The sequence below is a fragment of the Lissotriton vulgaris genome, chromosome 10, assembly GCF_964263255.1.
Source record: "Lissotriton vulgaris chromosome 10, aLisVul1.2, whole genome shotgun sequence".
Taxonomy (NCBI): domain Eukaryota; kingdom Metazoa; phylum Chordata; class Amphibia; order Caudata; family Salamandridae; genus Lissotriton; species Lissotriton vulgaris.
In genome coordinates this window covers 771,457,992-771,485,956 of record NC_141698.1, presented here as the reverse complement: position 1 = coordinate 771,485,956, position 27,965 = coordinate 771,457,992, and the positions used below count along the sequence as shown (strand labels likewise).

Sequence of the window (27,965 nt, the reverse complement as noted above, 5' to 3'; positions counted from 1 at the left end):
TGCTTTCTCTTAAGTCGATGATATCTATTTGGCGCATGAGGTATTGATACTGCATCTTGTGCATGTGGACTGCATCATAATGTCTTTTACGGACTTGGGATACAAATTCAACTTTGCCAAGTCGCATATTGCCTGTTTGGCAGTTCTTTTTCTTGGTTATGAACTCATCAATGAAGGTAGGGGGTTGGCCCCTCACTTTCTGCAGAAATGTGCTCAATTGCAACCTAATTCTACTCTGAAAAAGTTACAATCTTTGCTGGGTTTTCTGAATTTCGGGATGGCACACATTCCTGATTATGCCCAGCGTATCAAACCACTTTACTCTTTGATACAACCTTCATTTTCAGCTTCCTGTTGGCTTCCGGAACATACCACTATTCTTCGGGTTTTGCAGTCTGATTTGCTTTCGACAAACTTACTATTAACACATGACAATTCTACATATTTGGTCAGAAGGATTGTACCAGCAGCATTCGGTTTCACATACTTGACGTTCAATGAAGGGGACACAGTCCCCATTGCATATAAATCGCATTTGTACACTTCGGCTGAGATGTGTTTCTCTTCTATAGAAAAAAGTTTGACTGCCGTCCAGATGGCGAGTCTGAAAGAACACTCTGTGGATCAGGGTAAACGCATTTTCATGGTCTCATCTGTACCTGCTTTAGATGCAGTTACGAAGGTTAGTGTTCCGAACTCTAAAGCCTTGCATCCAAGCTGGACACAATGGTCTAGTTCTTTGATGTTGGCTGATGTCCACTTTAATTGTAATCCTTCTTTGCAGACACAGGAGTTTTTAAAATATAAACATGTTAATCCCTCTCCTGCTGTCATTGCTTCCTTTTGATCAGTACAATTGCATTGTTTATACTGATGGATCTGCGCTGCCAGCTGTTGTTTCTAAACATGCTTATTTGGCAGCGTGCGCAATAGTGGCTGGAAAAATTGTAGACGGGGATTTTAAATCCTCCTTGGTGCACACACAGTCTCTTTGAGACTGCCCGGCTCAGTTGGCGGAGCTACGTGTGTTGGTTTTGGCTCTTGAATTTGCTGATACAGATGTTCCTACACTTATAGTGTGCGATTCGTTTTACTGTGCACACTCCTTTAATGACAACTTATTCTTTTGGAAACAAAATGATTTCCGTGATTCTAAAGGTAGCGCGATCAAGCATAAAATGCTTTAGGTCCGAGTGGCCGCTCTTAACGAATGATTGCCACTCACACGCTATCCATACTTTGGGCAATTAACGTGTGGGAGCACACGCTGTTGGTAATTCACTGGCTGATGAGGCAGCCAAATCTGCTGTACCCACTTGTTATGTAGCAGCAGTCACAAGGTCCATGACTAAAATCGATGATGCTATTTTGGCAGCTATTGCTGCGACAAAGGAGGGAACAGAATTTCCCAAAGATTTTCCTTCCCTTTATACATACCACTTGCTGTCTGATCAAATTCCATTTGCTACTATTTCATCCATTGTAGATCGGCCGATTCCCAACGAGGACCGCAGACTTTCTTTGATCAATTCGACACATGAAGGCGTTGGTTCTGCACATGCGGGTGTGAATGCGTCTGTTTCCATTTTGCAAACAAAACAGGTGATGGACAGAATGTGGATCAATGTCACACATTCACCCCAGTCCAAAGATCTGGGCCCAAATCCATCGTTTTTTTGCACTCCACACCACCCTGGGTTAGACAATGGCGATATGCAAATCAGCTCTGACCCTGTGCCCCATGGGAACAGTCCAGTCCGAACTACAAAAGCCATGTCCTTCCCAGAACGGAATCAAGCATCCGAGGACCGGACCGGTTTCGAGGTAACACCTCATCAGCCCGGCTAGCTTGACTCCAATGGTGTGGAATGCCTGGGGCCCACGTCTGAGCATCCCCAGCGCACTTATGGCGGTAATTGCAAACAAAACAGGTGATGGACAGAATGTGGATCAATGTCACACATTCACCCCAGTCCAAAGATCTGGGCCCAAATCCATCGTTTCTTTGCACTCCACACACCCTGGGTTAGACAATGGCGATATGCAAATCAGCTCTGACCCTGTACCCCGTGGGAACAGTCCAGTCCGAACTACAAAAGCCATGTCCTTCCCAGAACGGAATCAAGCATCCGAGGACCGGACCGGTTTCGAGGTAACACCTCTCATCAGCCCGGCTAGCTTGACTCTAGTGGTGTGGAGTGCCTGGGACCCACGTCTGAGCATCCCCAGCGCACTTATGGCAGTAATTGCAAACAAAACAGGTGATGGACAGAATGTGGATCAATGTCACACATTCACCCCAGTCCAAAGATCTGGGCCCAAATCCATCGATGAGAGGTGTCACCTCGAAACTGGTCCGGTCCTCGGATGCTTGATTCCGGTCTGGGAAAGATATGGCTGTGTAGTTAGGACTGGACTGTTCCCATGGGGCACAGGGTCAGAGCTGATTTGCATAAAGCCATTATCTAACCCAGGGTGGTGTGGAGTGCAAAAAACGATGGATTTAGGCCCAGATCCTTGTACTGGGGTGAATGTAAGACATTGATCTACATTCTGTCCATCAAATTGTTTTTTGTAATTTTCTCCCTGAGTGTACTGGGGTAGCTCAGACGTGGGTCCCAGAGCCTCCACACCACTGGAGTCAAGCTAGCCAGGCTGATGAGGTGTCACCTCGAAACCGGTCCGGTCCTCGGATGCTTGATTCCGGTCTGGGAAAGATATGGCTGTGTAGTTCGGACTGGACTGTTCCCATGGGGCACAGGGTCAGAGCTGATTTGCATAAAGGCATTATCTAACCCAGGGTGGTGTGGAGTGCAAAAAACGATGGATTTAGGCCCAGATCCTTGTACTGGGGTGAATGTAAGACATTGATCTACATTCTGTCCATCAAATTGTTTTTTGTAATTTTCTCCCTGAGTGTACTGGGGTAGCTCAGACGTGGGTCCCAGAGCCTCCACACCACTGGAGTCAAGCTAGCCGGGCTGATGAGAGGTGTTACCTCGAAACCGGTCCGGTCCTCGGATGCTTGATTCCGGTCTGGGAAAGATATGGCTGTGTAGTTCGGACTGGACTGTTCCCATGGGGCACAGGGTCAGAGCTGATTTGCATAAAGCCATTATCTAACCCAGGGTGGTGTGGAGTGCAAAAAACGATGGATTTAGGCCCAGATCCTTGTACTGGGGTGAATGTAAGACATTGATCTACATTCTGTCCATCAAATTGTTTTTTGTAATTTTCTCCCTGAGTGTACTGGGGTAGCTCAGACGTGGGTCCCAGAGCCTCCACACCACTGGAGTCAAGCTAGCCAGGCTGATGAGGTGTCACCTCGAAACCGGTCCGGTCCTCGGATGCTTGATTCCGGTCTGGGAAAGATATGGCTGTGTAGTTCGGACTGGACTGTTCCCATGGGGCACAGGGTCAGAGCTGATTTGCATAAAGGCATTATCTAACCCAGGGTGGTGTGGAGTGCAAAAAACGATGGATTTAGGCCCAGATCCTTGTACTGGGGTGAATGTAAGACATTGATCTACATTCTGTCCATCAAATTGTTTTTTGTAATTTTCTCCCTGAGTGTACTGGGGTAGCTCAGACGTGGGTCCCAGAGCCTCCACACCACTGGAGTCAAGCTAGCCGGGCTGATGAGAGGTGTTACCTCGAAACCGGTCCGGTCCTCGGATGCTTGATTCCGGTCTGGGAAAGATATGGCTGTGTAGTTCGGACTGGACTGTTCCCATGGGGCACAGGGTCAGAGCTGATTTGCATAAAGCCATTATCTAACCCAGGGTGGTGTGGAGTGCAAAAAACGATGGATTTTGGCCCAGATCCTTGTACTGGGGTGAATGTAAGACATTGATCTACATTCTGTCCATCAAATTGTTTTTTGTAATTGTTTCCATTTTGCAGCAGCATTTTTGGTGACGTGGTTTATATCAACAGGCACGAGAAAATAAATATTTCTTGTCACATCTGTCAACAAATTACGCCTTAATGTTGCACGTCCACCACATACTCAGATTTAGATTTCTAATCAACCATTTGGCTGTATTTATCTTGATCTCTGCAGTCCTTTGACTTCTAACACTGCATTTAAACACATTTTAGTTGCAGTGGATTCCTACACTAGATTCCTCTGGGTTTGACTTCAACATAGTACTGACGCGCGAACTGTAATTAAAGATTTGCGTATTTTTGTCAGGACATTTGCTTGTGGCACCTTCCACTTGGACCTAGGTCCTACGTTTGCCTCTAGTGCTTACCAGGAAGTGATGAAGTCTCTGGGAGTGCAGGTGCAATATTCCTCTCCATACCGGCCCAAGGGCAATTCAGTTGTGGGGCAGATGAACCATGACTTAAAGCAATCTTTGACAGCTAGAGTCTTGGATACTGGCAGGGGTTGGCTGACTCATTTGTACGGATTCCAATATGCACTAAATAATCTCTCTAGAAGTTCTCTGGGTGGGCGGACAGCATACGAAATGCTCTTTGGCATTAAATTGTTTGTGCCAGACCTTGATGGTCTAGACGTTGTGGTGGTGTGGCAAGCTTTGACGTAGATAATCATTGTGCTATGTTACAGGAGCTACAAAAAGCTTGGGTATCACAAGCAAGAGCCCAGTTACCGTTTTCTGCGGATCCAGCGGTGCTGACTCCTGTTTCTGGCAGGCTTCCCACAGTTGGAGATCTAGTCCGTGAAAAGATGGAGAACAAAAAACTATTTGGGGCACCATACCGTGCACCGGTCAGAGTCCTTGGTTTAAAAGGCACCCACACTCTGATCCTGCCTCTTTTACCTGGTCGTAAGGAGAATCGTTACATTTCAATCGAACATGTCAAGTTACACCATATGGCCCACACTAAACAGTATGCCTCAAACCATTCCACGTCGGGAACTTTCACTGAACCCAGTGGCTTCTGTTTCTTCGGCTACTCCTCAGCAATCACAGGGGGAGATGGAAACTTCAATTGATTTATTGCCTGTTTTTCCTTCTACATCCACATCTGCGGTTATTGAGTATGATTCTCTTACAGTTTCAGTCATAATTGACATTCCTGAGTGCACCATACCTGTAACATCTGATGCAGCACATACCCCGTTGTTTCAGCTGGGGTCCAGTGGTTTTTATATGGATCGTAATAGCTTTTTCACTGGCACGTTGTCCTCGTCATCTTCTGTGGAAGAGACCTGTACCAGTTTTTCATCTCCAGGTTCAAAAAGACTTACTTAGTCCCACCCTGGACATATATCTGTATGGTGCTTACGATGTTCATCTTCATGTGGATCGGACTTGTAACTGTATTTTTCCTACTCATTGATGGCCATTATTTGTAGTGTAGTTCCTATTTTCCCAATAGGCCCTGCGCATTGGAATAACATAAACAGTAGTATGGACGTAGAAGTGCGGATCTTCCAGGTCTCCACTGACTATGCTAAACTTAATTGGGTTTGTTACCAACTAGCTCAGAGGTCACTGGAAACTTTCTTGACTGAATAGGAAGTGATCAGCTTCAGACCAGAAGGGATTCAGTTTTCCAACAACCGCATAAACATGACAACTTTGCTCCTTAGAATAAGAGTCAATCTCTAGAGTCGTGTGAAACAACAGACAGTTATTTTACTCAGTCAGTTTTGTGCAGATTACTTTCACCAATATGCAGAGAATAGAGAGACGGGCGTTTTCAATGAAAAGGTATTATTTATTGAACAGTCTTTCTTCTCATACAAGAGAAATGAATTGCCACAATTGCAAGACTAGTTATTATAAAGAGTGCGTACAGTAAAATGAGTATTGCGAAATAATACTGTAAAAGCATTGATATGGTTTCTTAGCCATACAATGGTTTAAAATGAATAAAACATATATACATTCATATATACATTAGCTAACGTACTCAACTGGTGCTTCTAACTACGCCTACCCCAGTGTACCTGACCTAAGCCTAATACTTGGGAGGGAGTAAGTAAGTAGCAGTTTTAGTTAAGTTGGTTTTGCCAAGGTTTGCTTCAAGAATTCTCTCTAAGGGTTTAGTCAACACCATACCTCTGGAATAGAATGTTGGAGGTCTTGTATCTCCTTCCAGGACTCGATATCCCAGTCACTCGCAAGAGTAAGCTGGAAACGCCGGAGCTGAATTTTCTCAGCAGGAGAAAAGACAGCGTCTTTCTCAGCGCGTCGAGGAGGAGGAGGGGCAGCGTCCGTGGGCAGCTTGTATCTGCTGGGCTTTGCAGGGGGACAGCTGTTCTGCTCCTATGTTCACCACACCATCGTTCGCCGATGTCGTTGAGGCAGCGATAGCATCAGTATCAGCGTGGCAGCGTTTGCTTAAGGCAACGTTGGTAATATTTATACCTGAAAGGTGCCTTGTTTGACGTAAGTTTTTGGACATAAGACGTCAATAAAGATGTCACTAGGAAGTGATCGTCTCTTAGTGCTCACTAGAGTTCTATTACTAATCAAAACATAGCAAGCGGGGCTTTCCCAGGTTGCTGAGTTTTTATCTTGTTGAAGAACTCGGAGTGTAATCTAGGAATCTTAGATAGTGGCTTCTGCTGTGTCATTTGCTCTAATTAGCTGCAGGGGAAGAGATTCTGAAATGTGGCTCTGATCGTGTGAGGCCAGAGACGAGTTTCTGAATATTGCATTTGATCGGTTATGCCAATATAGGGGTATAAAGGGATTATAGCCGTATAGGGGCATAAGGTCACAGTATTGATCGGGGTCCTAGATTAGAACGCGACAACCACTCCACGAATTTATGTCCATCCAATTACTAAAAACTATAGCAATAAGATGCATGTGTAACATTACCCACCCCAAAAATACATATTTGCATTTGAAATGGCGTATTTGCAATACATGGAATTATTTGTACCTTACGTCTTTAAGCATAGAAATCATTCAAAATTATAGCATATGCAATCAGTGAACGATTTCGCGAAAAAATTACACATGAAATATCTCTTAATACAGAAAAGAAAGGCGAGATAATTTCATCACATATAAATGCATTTGCTGTAACATGTGCTAGAGGCTGATGTAAAGTTATTATGTCTCTAGATTTACCTAAAAATAGAAGCTTCTGTTCTTTATGAATAGGTCTACTTTAAGCAAAGAATTTCGTGCCTGAAAAAGGGTAAATATTTTTAAAAAGTGTTCAATTCAAAAAATTCTTGTTGAACGGGGGAATAGAGTTCCAACGCTTTTCAGCAGTTTTTGTTGATCAAAACTGAAGGCCGAATTCAGAGTTCATGGGAACGCTGTGTGTCGGAATGCTTTTCAAAAATTATTGTTTCTGTTCAGGGGAGAACATCATATCAGACAGGCTCTCAAAGAATTGGTCTACAAAATCAGGCGACAGTTCGACCAAGTTCGATAGTGCTTTAACTTGGCAGGTGTGAGAATGATTGCTATCATCAAAGTCTGGATCAGCAATGCTCACAGAAGATCGTACCTGGGTGATGTTGCTTTTATTTTTCGCTCCACTGTCACCACCTAGTCGTAGCACAGGAGTCTCAACGAATGCCGTCATCAGGATTGGTAGCCGCTGGGGACAACACAATGCGTGAGCCGTTATCGGACTTAGCAAAGTATCGATATCCATTGGTACTGCTGATGGAAGTGCAAGACAGATGTCCAACACGCACTCATCTCCGCATAGCATACATCGAAGCACAGGTAAGATGCAGGTCTGCCATATAGGTCTGAATGAAAGAAACCAGGTCATGTTCAGATCTCTCAGCCTGGCCAATCCAAGGACTCTAGTTATTCGGTCCTGGTAGCGTATTGCTAGGATCGTTTCTTCCATCCCTGCCGGAGTCATGTCTGTATTTTGGCTTGCCATATCGGAGCAGGAGGGTCAAAAATAAAATGTCTGCTACAAGTCCCAAAATCAGGGGTATGCCGCCAAAGACTGAATGGACAAAATTGGGAATGATTCCCAGAATTGCTTGAAATGGTGTTAGCAGTCCCGTAAAAATTGTCTTAAATATGCCTGGGATGCCTATGGCACTAGACATGTTAAGGAGTTGGCTAAGCATTTCTGTGAAATGCACGGGGCAATTTGTTGATAAAAGGTCATGAATCTCTGATGTGGTCCTTGCAACTTGGAGTTCATACGTCTCTTTTGATGACGTGATGGGCACTGTTGTCTGCAAAAGTACAGACTTCATTCTTCTTAAAGTATCAATTCGTATAGAAGAGAAATTCAAACGAGGCCAAATGGGAGTCTTAGTGTCTCCAGGGCCGTTTGCAAACAATGCTTGCATACAGCATTTGACCATGGATGTTACGCTTACGAGAGAGGCTTTTCCTGGCAAAAGGCCACAACAGCTGTGATCCGTTATTAGAATGTAACTCCCATTTGCGAGTTGCATAAAGAAAGGCTCTATCTGCGTTGCAGGTGTGACATGTTGGTGGCATGAAAGGTTGTTAGAATTTCCTTCACAGGCTCCGTGTAAATTAATACCCTGGCACAAAAGTATACCGCTTAGTGAATGTTTACAGTTTACACCACTAAGAAATACATTTTTGTTGCTGTCACTATAGCAGGTGTGTGTGTATGGTAATTTCCATGTTGACTTAATGTATCCTTTACCCAATCGTTCATACTGGCCAGTAGGTATGTATTCAAGGCATTTTTTAAATTGGATTGTTGTTATCGGAATTGTGATAATCCCATGTTTTATCCATTCAATGACAGGACTTTCTGACATTGTCAAAGGTAATCTCTCAAGTTTTTCGATGCTCAGGATTGTATAGTCTGCTCCTTTCTGTGCCAAGCTGATTTGTTTATCAGTAAGGTTAAAGATGGAAAACAATGACGTTGTGTTGATTAAACGCCAAGGCACATAGCCTGAACGAAGATTTTGCAGCGTCCAGCCTAACTGTACAATAGAACGCAATTGTGACTGGCCATGCTGTAACATTAGCAAGTCTTTGTCTATTATATCAATGGCAGATGATACAATACTGTCCAGTGAATATATTCTGGAGGCAGAGTCATTAACCCATTGTCCACTACAGAAAGTGATTTTTCCAAATGAATACGATCAATTTCTCTTATTTTTTCTTTTTCAGCTGTTTCAATTTGTGTGACTTTCCAAGCCTCGTTGTATACCACATAGATACTGGTTGCTATGAAACGCTTTTGACGCTGTTTGCGTGGTCCCAGAATGAAATCGCGCAAATCAGCACCATCTTTAAGTAAAGACAAGTGTTGCTTAATTTCGGCCAGTGTGGTTGATTCTAGCCATTCAAGGCACAGCTTCCCTACACTGTATGTTGTTACTATCCCTGGATGTTGTCTCTGGGAGTATCTAGGGTCTTGTCTGGACATTTTTCCAATCAGGATGTGTTCTATTTAAATGTAAAATTTTGGATACGTCTATCTCAATATCTGTTGTTGCATCATCAGGTATTGGCTTTGGAATAGGCGGTTTGTTAAGTTCTTTAATCTTAGCTAGGCCAAGACAGGTTGTTTGTTGAATTGTCATTTAAGAACAATATTTGTTCTGGGATCATGCAGGCTCGAAATAATGCTTCTAGGCCTTGTACCTGCCAATCTTTTGTACCCCAGATTGTTTTTGTTTCAATGTTATTTTTCCTATAATCAAAACCAAATGTCATCATTTTTTCATAAAATGCTTCTGAATATATCAATTTAGTATTTGTCAGCATTGTTTTCAACCCTGTTTTATCTAACAGTTTATAAAATGTTTCTGCATCACTGGTGTTAACCCCTGAGAAGTACTGACATTTCTCATAGAATGTTTTAGAACTGCTTTTAGGTGGAGTAGCACAATGTTCCCATTGGTTATACTTAAAAACATTTCGAGGCTGTGCAGATTTATGCAAGTAATGATCACCATAGTGTGGGTAGCAGAACATCTGTTCATAACTAGACGAACCTTGTAAATAATCATGTTCTGTGAATCTAGCTGACATTTCTAAATCAGACATCATATTATTAATACTTTCAAAGTCCCAATCATCAGAGAATGTACTAGGTTTTACAAAGTCACTTAGGGAAACCTTGAATTGATGAGGATACTTCAGGATTTCGACCGGACCATATATTTCATAGTTTGTTTTCTCCCATACTACCCCGCCGGGTATTGGAATGGCTGTGACATTTACTGTTGACAGTTCTCTTTTCTTCACGTGGGATGATCTGTGTGGTTTGAGGACTAAGTTGATGTTCTGACTTGCTGTGTCCATTGTACTATATTTTGCCTCAATGAATTTTCCCAAACAAAGTACCATGATGAGCCAAAGCAGGAGGAAAAGTACACCTAGTCCAAACCAGAACTCTAACCATGGAGAAATAAGGTAAATTTCCTTGAGTTGATGAAAGAGTTCTGTTGCTTTTTCTTTAAAAGTCTTTTTTGTTTCTGGCATTACTTCGGGGTTGCTTCGATCCTCAGAAAAGTTATCGAAGTTGATGAAGTAGTCAGAGGCAGTTCTGTCAATTGTTGAGATTGTTCTTTCAATTTGTCTTTCGGTAGCACATTCTGATGCCACATCATTGTAGACTGGTGTTTCTTGACGAACTGTTTCAATCTGTGTCTCAAGAGGCACGAGTTCCATGGCATTATTGCATAGTCCCTCTCTGTGCACTGCAGGCTGATCGAATGTGATTAGTCTTTAAGTTTGAACTTCTTAGATTGTTACAAGTTTGGGGATTCTGTTGTTTCTCGGGAGTCCACTGGGCCTACTGTTGATTATAGGCCACATGCTTGTGGTTTTTCCAGGTCGATTGATACAACTCTGTTCTCCTTTTTACCAGCAAGGGGCGGTAGTACTACTGATCTTGTTCCGTTGATTGCTAAGACAGGTACTGCTTTTCTGTAAGAAGGCCCAAATTCCTTCTTCACCGCTATTTTTTCTCTGAGTAGATCCTCAATCTTTGGAATCCAGACAGGCCTTGCTGGGGCTGGTGGTGCCTCGTCAGTGGTAGCTGGCTGTTGCTTTAACTTTATGTTGCTTAAGGATTTTCTTGTTTCATTCAAGTCCTGTAAAACAGCCAAACGATCTTTGATGTCAAAGTCTGTTTTCTTATCTTTTACCACTGATACCTGACTAGTTAAGTCCTGAATTCGCATTCTAGTTCCGAACAATAGTTCGTATGGGCTGAAACCTTTTAGAGAATTTCTTGGCAAGTTGTTTAGACTTAACTGGACACTTATTAAATGTTTGACCCACCCAGCACCTGAACCTAATACCTTCGCGGTTATAGATTGCTTTATGTCCCGGTTTTTTTCTTTCTACCACACTGTTCCCTTCGGGGTGTGACGGACAAGAATACCGCAATCCAACGCCCATGCCGGCCATGGCCTCCTTATGAGCTCGAGAGCTGAAAGCAAGACCCTGGTCAGAATGGAACATGCCAATCGCGTATGTGCCGATAAAGACTCGCAGATCTTTTATAATCGTTTTGGCGTCAGCCAAGCGCTGGGGCCACATCCATATGAATCTCTTACAGGAATCCACTGCGACCATGATATATTTATAGTTGCCGTCCCTTTGTAGGGGACCCCAGTGGTCCAGGTAAACACATGCAAATGGTTTATCTGAGATGAGAAGGGGTGTCTGCGCTGGTCGTTTTACAGTTGATACTTTCATTCTTTGGCATATTTCGCATTCTAATACATACTTCTTAGTTTGTATTCTCATGCGAGGCCACCAATATCTCTGTTTTAATAGTGATATTGTTGCGGAAACGCCAGCGTGTGCAGAAGCAAGCCCTTCGTGTGCCGCTTTTATTAGTCCTAACCTGTGTTCCATGTTTGGAATTACTCTATACCCCACTCCAGGGATTCGAGCAAAAGGAACATTATTCGTATCTGTTAAATATAAGTACTTTTCTGGAAAGCCTTTTGGGAGTGTTTTCTTATCATTTTTTACTGACGCACTGACAGCTTGTAGAATGTCGCTGTCTATTTTTGTTTGTGACAGAGTAATCGCAGCTACGGAAGCCGTTTGCACAGCTGCCTTCGCGGCTTCATCAGCCAATGAATTCCCTGCAACGTGAACGCCATCACGTTGATAACTCAGAGTGTGTATCACGTGAGTCTTTTGTAGTTCTTTCTGTAAAAGAACTACTTGTTCCCAAAGCATTTTATGCTTGATTGTGCCACCTTTTGCATCTTTGAAACCATTTTCCACCCAATTCTGCAAGTATTCATTATAAGATTGTACGCAATAATATGAATCGCACACTATTAGTGTGGGGAATTCGCGATCGGTATTTTCTAGCGCCATCTTAAATGCTACCAATTCAGCTCGTTGAGCTGAGCAATCTCCTAGAGATTGTGTTTTTGTGACCATTGGTCTAAATTTTCCTTTGTGCCAACGACCTTTAACAATCGCGCACGCAGCACTGTAAGCTTGTTTGCCCCCAACTGCGGGTTGTGCTGATCCGTCAGTATATATAATACTTCCGTATTCTTCAAGAGGCAGGATTTTGATTGGCAGAGGACATTCATATTCATATTGTAAAAATTCCTGTGTTTTTAAGTTAGGATCAAATTCGTAAACTACGTCTGTTGCAGCAAGAGAATTAACCCACTGGATCCATCTCGGATGAAAAGCTTTAGCATTAGGAATGCTTTAGTTACCGCTTCTAATGCCGGTATAGGTGTAACGATTATTATTCGTTTACCTTGTGCTAGGGCCCTTTCTTTTGCTACAGCCGTCTGAACCGCAGTTAGAATTTTCTCAGTTGAACTGAATTTTATTTCAGCCTTTGTGTACAAATGTGATTTGTAAGCTATTGGTACCTTTTCTCCCTCATTAGAGGTTAGGTACGTGAATCCGCATCTTCCTGGGATGACTCGGATTAGAAGATTGCGTGTGTTGTCACGTGTATCTAATTTTGTTTTTGCTAACATGTCTGTTTGCAGTGATCTCAAAATTTCTGTGTGTTTTTGAGTCCAATTGATTAGTTTAAAATCAGGTTTAATTAGTTCATAGAGAGGTTTAACCCTCTCTGCGTAATTTAGAATGTAAGTTCTTCCGAAATTCAGGAAACCTAGAATCGATTGTGAGTTCTTCAGCGTTTTTGGTGCTTGGAGTACAGCGCACTTCTCTAAGAAGTTGTCCGCTAGGCTTTTTCCTTCACTTGATAATTTGTATCCTAAAAATAATACTGCCAGATGGGCAATTCGAGACTTTTTAAAGTTGAATTTGTAACCCTCTGCTGCAAACCCAAGTATAATGGTGTTCACTCTTTTCAAGTGAGTCTCCAAGTCGCCGTCTGTGAGATAGATATCATCTACGTAAGATAATGCCTCATCATCATATATTTGTAGTAACTCTGTTACTCTAGCTGAGAATAGTCCTGGGCTGTTCTTGAATCCCTGTGGGAGCCTACAGAAATTTTTCTGAGACCCCATTACTGAGAAAGCGGTAAAATATCTGCTTTCTGGTGCAATATTTTGACAAAAGAAACCATTAGATATGTCTAATGTCGTTTTATATTTTTTCGTAACTATGTTATTCATTAGTGCAGCACTATGCGAATTTTCTACTGCAAATGTTTTGCAACATGCGTTAAGGTGTCTGTAGTCCAAAACTAGACGATATGAATTGTCTGGCTTGGAGACAGGAAACAAAGGATTGTTCATTTGAGAGGTGCATGTTTCAATCACCCCCTGGTATTCAAGTTGATCTAAAATCTCCCTGACTTGTTTTTTAGCTTCTTGCTTAATGGGATACTGCCTTTGTGCAGTCGGTTGACTTTTTAACTGGATTTTGTGAGGAGGAGAGTCCTCATCCCATCCTACATGATTTTTATATAATGCTGGTGCCTGGGCTACTGCCCATTTCCTTGCATAAGTATATTTTTTGTGAATCGGAATGTGATTCGAGAAGGCAGGCATAATCATTTCTTCACCACAAGGGCACTCCCTGACAAACTCTGGGGGGCAATCTTTTTCAGCTAACAGGATATCATAGCCTTTTGAGAGTTTATCCCAAAATAGACCCTTTATTTTCCTAGTCTTATCACCCTCTATACGCAATGTTATTTAGTATATCTTATGGGGCTCGCTAACTCTGGTGTCGGCAGTTTCAACCTGAATGTATTCATTCGTGTCCACTGTCTCCAGATGACTCATCAGGATCTTGCGGGCTATACTGATTTCTGCTGCACTGTCTAGCATTGTCTGTGCCCACTCCCCGTTTTTCAACTGTGTCCTCAGTATTCTCGGCATGTTCGATTACTCTAATACTGGCTACCTTCTTTTTTGGAAATTGATATTTTTTACTTTGAGCAGGTTCCTTGTCTTTGGACTTGGTGTGCTCTCCTGGGTCTGACCGTCCTCTTCTTTCCGATTTCTGCGAAAAAGATCGAGAGGGACGTGTATCAATACTTTGATATCTATCAGGCTTCTTCAAATTATCCCTATTTCTAAGATTATATCTTTTCTCAGAGGGCTCCCTCTGGGGAGACTGGTGTTCTCGAGTCGGAGTTCTTTCCCTCCGTCGAGGAGACCTTCCTCTGGACTGGAAAACCTTTTCTTTGGGAGTGGATTGTTTATTTCCATCCCAGCTCTTTTTAGGAGTGTTTGAATTATTTTTAATAAATAATTTTTCAGGATTTTCGAGCAGTTGGGGCTTTGCTGGTTTTCCACCCAAGCTGCCTCTACCTAGTTCTTCATAACATTTTTCTATAATTCTGGCAAGCTCAATTGGTTGATCTGTTATATCTGTTTCCTTCAACTTCTGGCGGATCGCCACAGATGCTGCTTCTCCTTTTATATTGGCTAGTAATATAGCCGAGACCTGCTTGAAGTCTTTCAGTAATTTCATACCAAGAGTTAAAGCAGGTTCTGGACCGTATTCATTCTGAATCTGTTTTAGCACTTCTGGTATTACCGCCATTGACGGAACACCATGTGTTTTCGTGTAAATGGAAGCAAAGACTGTACCCCAAGTATCACAGTCCTCCATGTGTGGTGTGACCCCCACTTGAAGGAAGAGGGTCAGGATTCTGTGTTTCTCAATAGGGGTAGTATTTGGAAATACTGCCTCTATTTGAGTAATTTTCTGCGCTAACCAGAAAGGAATTTGTTCCCGTTTTATGGGTGTTTTACCAAGACATGACTGTATGTTCTGTGGTGTAATTTTATTGGTGTTCCCCTGATGAGGGATCAGCTGTGGTACATTAACAACTGTTTGGACTGTTGCAGTCCGCATTACATATTGGACTAATTGTCTATGTATTTTAATTAATGTTTTTAGCTGTGTTAACAGCTCTTCTCTTGACATTTTTTCAATGTCCGGATGTGGTGTGTAGCTGGCTAGAACCGGCCACGTTGCTCCTGGTCTACCTAGTGGACCGAGCCTGGTAATATGATCATTATGTTTTAGGGCGCCTTTAAACCAGAGCAGGTGCTCTTGGTATTTTAATGGGATTTCAATCTCCTCGAAAGGAGCGTACTCTTCCGGTGGATCCCCTATTTTGTAATAGTGGAACTCGTGTGTTGCAGCGTTTGCCGCTGGAAATTTTATCCAAGAATAGAATACCTCTGTCTGCCGATATTCGTGTGCCTCTATCACCAAGACGACTGTGCCACCTTGTGTGGTCAGTCCATTTTCTATAAGTTTTGACGTTATAGATTTTCTTAAATGTGCCGGGATGATTATTGCACCCGGTTCAGTAATCCCTGTATTATCGGGACCCTGCGGAGTCGCATTTACTGCGGTTCCGTTTTCAGAGTCTGACATTTTACTGTCAGAAAGGTTTTGCAGAGCAGGTCTCCAAGAAGACCAAGATTAGGTGCACAATATTTTGGAACACTGTATCCTTCAACGTTGAATAAACCAGAGCTTTACATAGGAATCTCTTCCTACTAAGGTCGGGCGGATTTTAACCTTTCACCCACTCCAGACGTCTATTGGAGTATTTACGGGAGAAAGGGGTCTGTGTGAAAAATGCACGACTGAGTTACTCTAACGTCTTGCGTTAGTTTATCGCCTTACCAAACGTTTGGGCGCCATGTAGTGTAGTTCCTATTTTCCCAATAGGCCCTGCGCATTGGAATAACATAAACAGTAGTATGGACGTAGAAGTGCGGATCTTCCAGGTCTCCACTGACTATGCTAAACTTAATTGGGTTTGTTACCAACTAGCTCAGAGGTCACTGGAAACTTTCTTGACTGAATAGGAATTGATCAGCTTCCCTGGTACAGACAAGAAGGGATTCAGTTTTCCAACAACCGCATAAACATGACAACTTTGCTTCTTAGAATAAGAGTCAATCTCTAGAGTCGTGTGAAACAATAGACAGTTATTTTACTCAGTCAGTTTTGTGCAGATTACTTTCACCAATATGCAGAGAATAGAGAGACGGGCGTTTTCAATAAAAAGGTATTATTTATTGAACAGACTGTCTTCTCATACAAGAGAAATGAATTGCCACAATTGCAAGACTAGTTATTATAAAGAGTGCGTACAGTAAAATGAGTATTGCGAAATAATACTGTAAAAGCATTGACATGGTTTCTTAGCCATACAATGGTTTAAAATGAATAAAACATATATACATTCATATTTACATTAGCTAACGTACTCAACTGGTGCTTCTAACTACGCCTACCCCAGTGTACCTGACCTAAGCCTAATACTTGGGAGGGAGTAAGTAAGTAGCAGTTTTAGTTAAGTTGGTTTTGCCAAGGTTTGCTTCAAGAATTCTCTCTAAGGGTTTAGTCAACACCATACCTCTGGAATAGAATGTTGGAGGTCTTGTATCTCCTTCCAGGACTCGATATCCCAGTCACTCGCAAGAGTAGGCTGGAAACGCCGGAGCTGGATTTTCTCAGCAGGAGAAAAGACAGCGTCTTTCTCAGCGCGTCGAGGAGGAGGAGGGGCAGCGTCCGTGGGCAGCTTGCATCTGCTGGGCTTTGCAGGGGGGACAGCTGTTCTGCTCCTATGTTCACCACACCATCATTCGCCGATGTCATTGAGGCAGCGATAGCATCAGTATCAGCGTGGCAGCGTTTGCTTAAGGCAACGTTGGTAATATTTATACCTGAAAGGTGCCTTGTTTGACGTAAGTTTTCGGACATAAGACGTCAATAAAGATGTCACTAGGTAGTGATCGTCTCTTAGTGCTCATTAGAGTTCTATTACTAATCAAAACAGCAAGCGGGGCTTTCCCAGGTTGCTGAGTTTTTATCTTGTTGAAGAACTCGGAGTGTAATCTAGGAATCTTAGATAGTGGCTTCTGCTGTGTCATTTGCTCTAATGAGCTGCAGAGGAAGCTGCAGAGGAAGAGATTCTGAAATGTGGCTCTGATCGTGTGAGGCCAGAGACGAGTTTCTGAATATTGCAGTTGATCGGTTATGCCAATATAGGGGTATAAAGGGATTATAGCCGTATAGGGGCATAAGATCACAGTATTGATCGGGGTCCTAGATTAGAAATCGACATATTTACCTGAACGCTCTGCTGTGAACTTTGTTGATGAAGTTCTGGCCCCTCGCACATCGTCCCTCATAATGAAAAGAGACCAAGCCCTTGTCAATATATCGGCGTTCCCTGTTGATGGTATCATCTAGAATAAAGTTGCATATGATATCCATGGCCCGACTGAACTTTTGAACATTCCATACGTCTTCCGCATTTCCTTAAGAGATGTGGTTTTGCCCGACATCCATTCTGATGACTGGGATGTTCATGCCATTCATTCGTTGTTCTCTGATTTAAAATATTATGCTGCAGTTGACACTGAAGATTTTTGTTTAGATTCAGCTAATTATGCAGATTTATTTTGTAATCAACATTATGGCCATCATTTCCTAAACAAAAACACATAGACCATTTTTTTATTATACCCAATGGGAGCATTCCCAACACCATTACAGGGAAGTTAGAAGACCCAACAAAGTAAATTTGTGTATTTTTCTGGTTACAATCTGTCTGACCCACAGTCCTATTTTTATAAAATGAAGATTCTGCCCCAGACTAAATTTATGTTAACACAGACTAAACTGGTTTTCTCCATGTCCTTCAGGAATGATTTGTCCGCGACGGATTATGAGGATTGGAAGGACACATTTGAATTAAAAAAGATTGGCAAGTGCAGGGCACAAAGGCTTTGCATTGTGCATGTCTGATACTGTCTCAAATCTTATTTTTGAATGACACGATACAACCGACTACTTATTTTTGTTAGCCACTGCCAAAGATCGAAACATTCCCTCCATTCCATTATTGGCTCCATATAATACATGGCAAACACACACTAACTACAAAATTAAAGACTTAGCGATCTTATTTCAAAATGGCACACTTAACACGTCCAATATTGACCCCTTAGGATGGTTAGTGTGGCCAACAACTTCAAATGCATGTCAATTGCGTTTTCTAAATACTATAAAGGGTTTTACACAAAGTAGACCTGATTCACGTTTCCCACATTCGCATACAGTTACCACATATTCAGTGGGTAAATTACGTCAGCAATGGTTGGAACATTCCACACTTTTGTCTGTTGTTTCAAAAACCTCTCTTGTCAAGCAACATTGATTTGGCTGACTTTGTTTTAGGTCCAAAGTCCCCTCAAACAAAACATTTTATTTATTCCACATATAATGAATTTTAGAAACTGTCTCAGATGGAAGCTGCCTCCTTCAAATTGACAAGGCTAATTTAGAAAAATGTACTTGCAGTAGTAGATAATAGCATTAATTCCCATATATACCTTGGATAATATCTTACTTTGTAAAACTTTATTTCGGTCAATATTGCCATAAAAGCATTTAGAACAGAATCTACATTTCACTTATATCAAAACAAGTTAAAAAAATATACAAACATTATATGGCATTGTATGCTAAGTTCATAATTCAGCCTGCAGAGATCTATAATGCCATCAGTCCTAGATCACAGCCTGCAATAATTGTATGTGTAATGCATTAGTTTGATTTACAATACCAGGCTATTTTTCTGCTCTTGTCTATCTCTGAAAGTCAACTATTACAACGATAATATGTATGTTTGTATAAGGTGCTTGTGACAGTCAATAAAAAGCTTATTAGGACAATAACTGGTTATGTTAAAGTGTTAGTGAAATATATAATAAGGAATTTATAATGCCTTGAATAATTGATGACGAGTTCACATATTTGCAATTACCTCAATCAGAAAGGAGGCTAAAAAACATTGTTGTAAGCCCTTTGTACACCAGTTCTACTTCTCAATAATCCCGCTCACCAAAGTAATGTACACCTTAAAAATAATACAATATTAAAATAATACTATAATACACATACAATTTGTATAAAATTCCTTCAGTTAAAAAGAAAAGGGTGTCCACAGTTTTAATCACCATCTTTGGGGGGCATTTTTAGGAAATCTCTACGGGTACACCACATGGAAAATAGAAAGCCTGCCACCAAGAAAGCTATGGGGAGGCCAGCATCACATTTCAGTAACCTGAAAGCTTCTGAGCATTGCCTAATTCCTAGATTTCTGCATATCTGGATCAGCCCACGTTTTCTTGCTTTCCTATAGCCAGTGCAGAAATAGAACACATGGCATTCCAATTCTTCTGAGCTGTAGCAGGCCGGGCAGCCCAGAGTTTGTAGGCCTGCCCATTTGATCGTAAAGCATGCAGTGTCAATACCCCGTACCTAAATTGTAAATAGAGCTTCCTTGCGGCAGCCGGCTTGATGTCATTAAGCGCCAGCTCTAATATGACCAGATCTTTAATTTCCAAAAAGGCTACAGTAAGTGTTCCCATTGAGTGGTTCACCTGTAGTTGGGTCAATTTATACTCCCAGTAGCAGCACTTTAAGTCTTTCCTTGGGACTGTGGGACATGTCAGGTTAGGCACTATAGTACTTTCTCCATTGTCTTTTTATGAAGACATCTCCCTTCATGATTTATGGACAAGCTGCTATGCTGACTATATTTATATTATGCATTTTCCTGCTTGATATTGCACGTATACTGCATGTTAGGGCACGTTAATTAAAATAAATATTTTAAACGATTCTGTGTCTGTCAGATCTTATTGTGGACAAGTACAATAGAGTGAGTGAAAGGGCGTGTCTTGTTACCGCGATTTCTGAGCGATCTGGGAGTGTTGTGTTCTGGGGTGTCTAAACATTTGTTTTTCTGTGAGTGAGTAGGAGAGCAAGTGTGACACTATAGCTAGTTGGTCCTGGGTTCGTTGGTACTTAGGTGTTGGGAAAACTCAGTCCCTATACACTAAGGAGATTCAACTACATCCTGTGCAGGGGACTTCGACCTTTGGAACTTGCTGGGGTGTTGCCTTTCCTCCATATTGAAATGGAAACACATGACTAATAGATGACCCATGCAATCATGGCTGATGGTTAATACTGTATGCTCCAAGCGCCCTCTTGCATGATTGGGGCCTGTGTTCCGCTTTCAGATAATGGCTACGTAAGTGGCTTGCCTCCAACCAGACCTCTGAATTCCTTAGGTTGCCTAGCTTCTGTGGTGCGTTTGAGCCCCAATGCTAGTGAACTCCGTGTGATCATGGTGTGGTAATGTGCTTGTGCCTCTGAGGAGGGGAGATTGTCGGGAGGAACTTGTTCAATCCATAAAATCACTGGATGCATGTCTAAGTCTACAAAGGCACCCTTGCCTTGGTCACAGTAATAGAACTAAGGATATCTGTTTATCACGTAGTTGCTGACTTTGGCATTTGTCATTGGGAATCCTGGTTTCAGATCACAACTTCCCACTTGATGAAACAGTGAGCATACATCCCTTGGTCTACTTTTCTTTGTCAAGCATCTTGATTTAATCTCAATCCTTGCACTTGGGTTTGCGAGGAGTCAGTTCATTTTGGTGTCATGAGCCAAACAGGAAGTCTTTTCAACAATGTCTGTGAGTGTGACCTTATTAATCTACTGGACCAGGAGATCCTAGTACCAGTGGCCTGGGGTGCGGTTGTTTTGAATGTTGTGTTTTCTATTTTGGGTATTTGCCTGCTTGATTTATATGTGCCAGTCGATCAATCAAAAACTGAAAATGTATGATTAGCAAAATACTGAATATATGATTAATATAATGAACATTTTGTTCATAATATGTTGTGTAATTTGATAATCAAGTTTATTTGAATATATTCACAGTATTTAATTCAAGTGCCAACTGTTTTTTTTTACATTAGTTTGTTATTGATTTCTAGTTGCTTGTAGACGGTTTACAACTACATATCTTGTTTGTTGTCATTCAAAAGAACACAGTCTAACAGAATGAAAATATTTGAAAGGTCATCAGGTCAATTTCTGTTAGTTGTACAACAATTAAATTATGTTATAACCATCCGGCAGAGAGAGTGAGGAGGCGAGGGTAATCTTCATACCAGGCGGCACTATAACAGGCAGCACAGAATCTGTCTCCAGTCCCAATTGTAGGCTACCGCGACTCAAGGGGCTTAGTGCAGCTCGTCTCATAAGCCAAGAATAGCAGATCTTACTAATTCTATAAACATAAAGCGTAATGTTTAAACCGGTATGTGGGTGTGTACAATCTATAAAACTTATAATAGGTTTTATCTTCTGCTGTGCTAGGATTGGATTGGAGTTTAAAAGTACCAGAATGAGGGTAGGATTGCTATAAATGTATTACTGCAATCATGTTGAGTGGTTCCTCTTATTCACACTTTTAGTAAACATTCCTGCTGGCATTTTATTTGTCTTCACTGTAATTACAATTTATATTGTATTCACTTTTGTAGGATCTTTACTCTAAAATAAATATTTAAAATGTATCCTTCACAACCAAGAAAATTGTAGAGTATGTATCCTTTAGAACCAGCCGCGGGCCCAAATTGTCCTGCAGTTTTGGATACACACTCGAGACCATGGGGCATATTATCAAGAACGGCAATAAAATTATCGCCACTTTAGCGGCAGGAAACTGCAGCTAAAGCGGCGATAATGGGCTTGATAATATGACCTTGTGAATTCCTATAGAAGCCCAGGTTAACACCAGAACCTGGGCTGCTATGGGAATTCACAAGGACATATTATCAAGCCCATTATCTCCACTTTAGCGGCAGTTTCCTGCCGCTAAAGCAGCGATAACTTTATCGCCGTTCTTAATAATATGCCCCCAAGTATTACAGATAGCAGCGATGTCCGTTGTCCTATTGGTTATCTACTTCAGCTCAGTTTGGCACATCATATTTTCCTGTGGGTTTGCCAAGTGCGTGAGTTATAAAAAGATGTTCCCAATTTTGATTTCTGCGATTTGAATCTCATGTTTTTAATTTGTTTATTGAAAATGGCACAAGCTCCTATTCCAATATTCCAAATTACATGGTGCCAGTCACACTACATCTCCGTTCTAAGGGTGCCCCTAACATATGGGGCAATGTAACACCTGTTGTTAATGCACATGCTGAATATAATTTTGAAATATTTTGCCCCTGGTTGGAGTTTAATGCTATATATGCCAATACTGGGCACTTTCTAACATACAGACATGCTGCAATTCCACCTAATTATGTACCCTATTGTGACTTGAAAGTCCCAATAGGATATCAAGATCATCAACCTTGGATTAGTAGTCAACTACCACATGTAGTGCCAAATATTTGAATGCGTCCCCTAAACAAACATGGGGCAACCTGGCCCATGTTGCCTGGGTACACACCATATCTTGATGTAGCAGATCTGCCACTCCCAGCCGTTTCACTGTATTGATTTCTTTTACTGTATTTGGAATGGCCTTGGCAAGTTCTTAACGTTGAAGCAGGGGTGGGGGGGGGGAGGTTAGGTTCATTGTTCCTTTGTTGAGACTCTGTGTACATACTACCTAGCGAACAAGCATGTTGATACACTACTGGCCTTGTGACCCCTTCACCCGTCATGGCAGGGCACACCAAAAAGGGGATGAGTACAGTGTGTGGTAGCCTCAATTTATTCACCTGGAATGTGAACGTACACAGGTTAAAAAACCCTATAAAAGTCAGGCAAGTGCTGGCATACTTAGATAGTCATCAGATATACTTTGCATTCATACAGGAGACGCATCTTACTGCACAATCAGTCACCAAAATTAGGACGAGATGGACACACATAAAACTGGCCTCCTCCTATTCTAGGGGAGTCCACCATATCATTAGGACAGGATCGACAGGCGACCAGAGTACTTTGAGAGGGAATGGGGAACTACGGACTCGCTGATGTATGGTGGGTTCATCATCCAGATGACCGAGAAGGCACATTCATCTCCACCGCACACAACGTGTGATCGCAACTGGATTACTGTCTGGTCTCTGCAGAGGCTAATACATGGGTGCTGGACATGCGTCACCTACCCAGGACGCTGTCGGACCACTCTCCCATTTTACTGTCCCTGGCACTCTCATCCAGGGCAACCTCAAATTGCAGGCCACTGCCATCTTAGATGCAGTCTTCAAAGACTGGGTGAGGAGGGCAATTGTACAATAATTTGTTGGATATAAAGGCTCGGTCGCGTCGGCTGGTGTTCTGTGGGAAGCCTTCAAGGTTACCATTTGTGGCGCCTGCACAGAGAATTATGCCGGGGTAATGTAGTCCCTCTGCTCTCACCTACATTGTCTAGAGCACACCCTGGAGAGGGCTTACCCGACCGCTCTTGATCCTAAGACGCTAGCAGACATCAGAACGCACTTGACAAAGTGTACGGAGGTGGCAGATCAAGAGAGCTGTTATCTGTCCAAGGGATGAGTGGCGCAGGCTTATGGGGAGGGGGGAGGGTCGACCAGGGCACGACCTAGCAGCCAGGGTTCAGGACCCTCGAGATGCTCCGCATGTTCTAACCATTACTACCCCGGATTGGCTACATAGTCACAAATTCTGAGCAATCCTAAATAGCTTTGTTGAGTTTTATACGAACTTACACAGCACATGTCCCTCAGCGGATGAGCGTGACACCATATCACTGGTGTGGCTGTCGCCAAAGTAACTAGAGTTTTTGACACAGCCATTATCAGCAGCGGAAGTTGGCAACACCATTTGTGCATTACCAAACGGGAAGGTGCCAGGAGGCGACGGCCGTCCTGACAAATTCCATAAGATGTTTTCAGAAATAATAATACCCCACCTCATGGAAAAGTCCCAGGAGGTGTATGACAGCTGCTCGCTGCCCCCTAGCCTGCAGGTGGCACTATTATTCGCATTCCTAAAGCCAGGCGAAGCGCCTGAGAAGGTAGACTCATACCGTCCAATATCATTAATCAACACGGACCTCAAATTCCTGGCGAAAATCATTGCATCACGGCTACAACCCCTACTACAGTCTAGTGTCAGAATGCAACTTTTCTTACTTTCAGTTTGTTTAAATTGTGCCTCATATTGTGAATAGCTTCAAAGCACTAAAAGTAAAACCACTATAAACAGGTTCTAATTTTATAAATATTTTTTTTACTTTTGAAGACAAAATCCTTCTCATATTTATTCTGTCCTTCTCTTGAGCATATTTGGTGATATTTAGCATTTTCTGCCTCTTGCTGTAGAGAGTGGCAGGAGGGGCCTACTGTGTATTTGTAGATTAGGTTGAAAGTGCTAAAAGGGGCTATAACCCCTGCTGTTCTTTCCCCAGACACTTAAATTGCCTTGATGGTTACCTTTGAAGGGGACTGAATCGGTAGGGTGAGCGAGGAATGCATGGGGCTGGCTAAGTAAAAGAAAAACAAAACAAAGCCTTATTAGTCCGTAAGGGCTAGATGTAGGTAATCGGGAAATACCTATTCCTTAATACCGAATTTTACCAATTCGGTATTAAGGTATCGGTATATCCGATGTACGTAACGATTCGGTAAAAATGACCGAATCAGTATTAATCGTTAAAAAATAGCGAATCGTAAATACAGAGTCCCAATACCAAATCGGTAAATACCGATTTGGTAATTTAAAAATTCAGTAATTGTGGAATCAGCCAATCCTGTGCATCCCAATTATCCCCCAAACAGGAAGTAGCCACACTCAGGCAGCTGCACTGAACCTGGAGCTGACTGTGAGGCATGGAGTAGAGCAGAGATCAGCCAGGAGCAACACAGCCTCTTTTTGCAAACAAAACCATGCAAAATGGCAAACCAGGAGAGGCAGAAAGGAAAAGAAAGCCGAAATTTAGCGAGAGGGAGCTGGAGGTCCTCATTGAAGATGTCACCAAGGACCATGGCAAGTTGTTTGGCAAGCAGTCCCTGCATGTGCCAGAATATAAAAAAAGACAGATCTGGCTTGCTATTCAGAACAAGATCAATGCCATTGGAGTCACCCAGCGCTCCATTGAGGATCTTAAAAAAAGATGGTACGATCGGAGGAAGACTGCTAAGGCGAGGATGGCAGAGAGGCAGAAGCAGGCCAGCAAAACTGGTGGAGGGAGGAGAACAGCAACTGCACCGACTGCCCTGGAGCTCCTGATTGAGTCCATCCTCCAGCCGGAGAGTGTGAGTGGGGTTGGCGACGCAGACAGCTCTGCCACAGCTGCAAACAAACAAGGTAAGATGCATGCACAACATGCTGTGCACCCCCCTCTCCACCCCCAATCCTCAGAGAGGCATAGGGACTCCAACTCCAGTACATGTTTTACTCATTGTCTGCAATGCATTATGGGACATGTAGTCAGATGTAACATGTTCAAATCAGTCAGTCCAGCACACCCAAAGGCATGTGACAGCAATTAGCGAGCAGAGGACAGTCAGTGTGATTGGCAGGCATTATGTTTATTACAATGCAAATGCTGCCAGATACGTGAGCATATCTACATTCTGTCTTCACAGGCGAGACATCTCATGGTGCACCAGAGGGAAGCCACCCAGGTCAGAGAGGAGACCAGAGGAGGAGGACCTGTCACCTGCAGGGCACACCACCACCATCACCATCACCACCGCTACCTTCAACGCCACCATCACCACTGCCACAATCAACGCCACCACCCCTGTCAGGCAGGTGGCATGCAGTGACCACCCTCCAGCAGATGGAGGTGTCTGAGGAGGACAGCACAGGGGGCCAACAGTCGACAGTGGCTGAGGACAGCAACAGGGCAGGATCATAGTCCCCAACAGAGAGCGCCCACACATCTTCCAGACGCCGTAGGGCAAGTGCAGCCAGTCCTCACATCCAGGGCGAAGATGACAGTGTGTTTGCTGGGTTTGAAGTCAACATGCTGAAGGTCCAGCGCCTTCAAGGGAGAGCAACCAGGTCAGTGCAGCGGGAGATGGCACACATGAATGCTCACATGCATCGCATTAAAAAGGGCATCAGTGCCATGAACACCACCATGGCTGAGGGCATGAGTGACGTGGCGGTGACTGTGAGGCAGCTCTGCAGCAATTTGGAGGAGGACTGTCTGTCTAGGCGCAGGGAGAGGCAGAAACTGGATAATTACACCAAGGCGGTGAACCGCCTGTCCACTGCAACCTCTCTTATGAGCAGACGCTCAATACCCATGCAGGAGGAGATGGCACACTGTAGTCAGGATGTGGCTAGGGGGCTGGTCACAGTGACCACTGCACTGGAAGTGCTGCAAACCGACAAGGTGGCCACTACCGCTGATGGGGGTGAAAGTGAGGAGGCTACTAGCTGTAGTAGCATCACGCCCCCTCCCACAGAGACCAGGAGGCGCAGCGAATGCCACAGCGCTGGCCCTGGACAAACTGGCAGTGCAGACAGTGGGGCAAAGGAACGTGGCAGTGCAGCGCGTGGGCGCAAGAAATAGAGCCAGCCATGATATGGTTGTACAGAAATGGGTGATGTAACCCATGTTTGTATGGACACTAGTTTTGATCTTGGTGGTATGCTCTGGTTATTAAACACCATCACTCAAATACAGTAACTGGCTATGTCTCCTTACTCACTCAGAAATAGTTGCGTGTTATCTCAGCCCGTTTGTGTCTCCCATCCGGTGCTGCTGCCACACCTGCTGCGCTGTGCTCTAGCTGTGGATAGTCCTCACCCTCGTCCTCAGTGTCAGTTAGTACCAATGCTGTTCCTTTCTTTGTGACCTGGTTATGCAGCATTGCACATGTTTCTGCAGCATATGATGGGGCGGTACTGATGTGCACCTCCACCTTAGTGGAGGCAACGGAACCTACTTTTTATTAGTCGAAAGGTGCGCTCCACAACATTGCGCGTGCTTTTATGTGCCACATTGTATCTCCTCTCACTTGGGGTGGATAGGTTGAGGTATGGAATTAGGATGAATGACCGGACAGCATATACGCTGTCACCTAAATGGGAAAGAAAGTGCCATTAATTTGGGTCACCAATACATTCTTCCAGGGTATACATCAGGGTGTGTCACATTGATTTACCTAGAATGTATCCTTCTCCGAATTCACCAGCAGCCAGACATGTATAGATCCCACTGTTCCTGAATATGTAGGAGTCATGGGTACTCCCTGGGAATTCGGCCACAATGTCAGTAATGATGTACTCTGCATCACATATCACCTGCACGTTGATGGAGTGAGTGGATTTGCGGTTGTGGTATATGTATTCTGTAGCTGCAGGTGGGCAGATTGGTATGTGGGTCCCATCGATGCAGCCTATCACATGTGGGAACTGTGCCTTTTGGTAGAAATCCAGCTTTGTCTTCTGCAGCTCCGCCTGTGTGCTGGGGAAGCGTATGTAGTGATGCATTCTCTGCACCATGGTGTCCAAAAAGGAGTTGAAGAAACGGGACGGTCAACTCTGTGACACACCACCTGCTGCAGCTATCACACCTGGGTAACTTCCTGAAGTGAGTAGGTGCAGGCTACAGAGCACCTGCACATGTGTTGGTAAGGCATGCACCCTTGGTGTCTGATGCTCCAGGTATGGTTGCAGGTCCCGTATCAGGTCTAGGATGGTTTGTGGGTGTAGCGTGTACTTGTCATGTATTTCTGGCTCAGTCATTTGGAACAGTGTGACACGCAGTCTGTACACACGCTCTTCCCGTCTCCAAACCCTCAGTCCTGCTGCTCGCAAACGTAGCCGCCTTGCTATGACATAGAG

At 43.2% G+C, this 27,965-nt stretch overlaps 1 protein-coding gene across 2 annotated transcripts in view; it reads left to right on the top strand.

Moving 5' to 3' along the window:
* GSDME (gasdermin E) overlaps positions 1-27,965 on the top strand; it is a 617,497-nt gene that overhangs the window by 9,545 nt on the left and 579,987 nt on the right. The window lies entirely within an intron of this gene.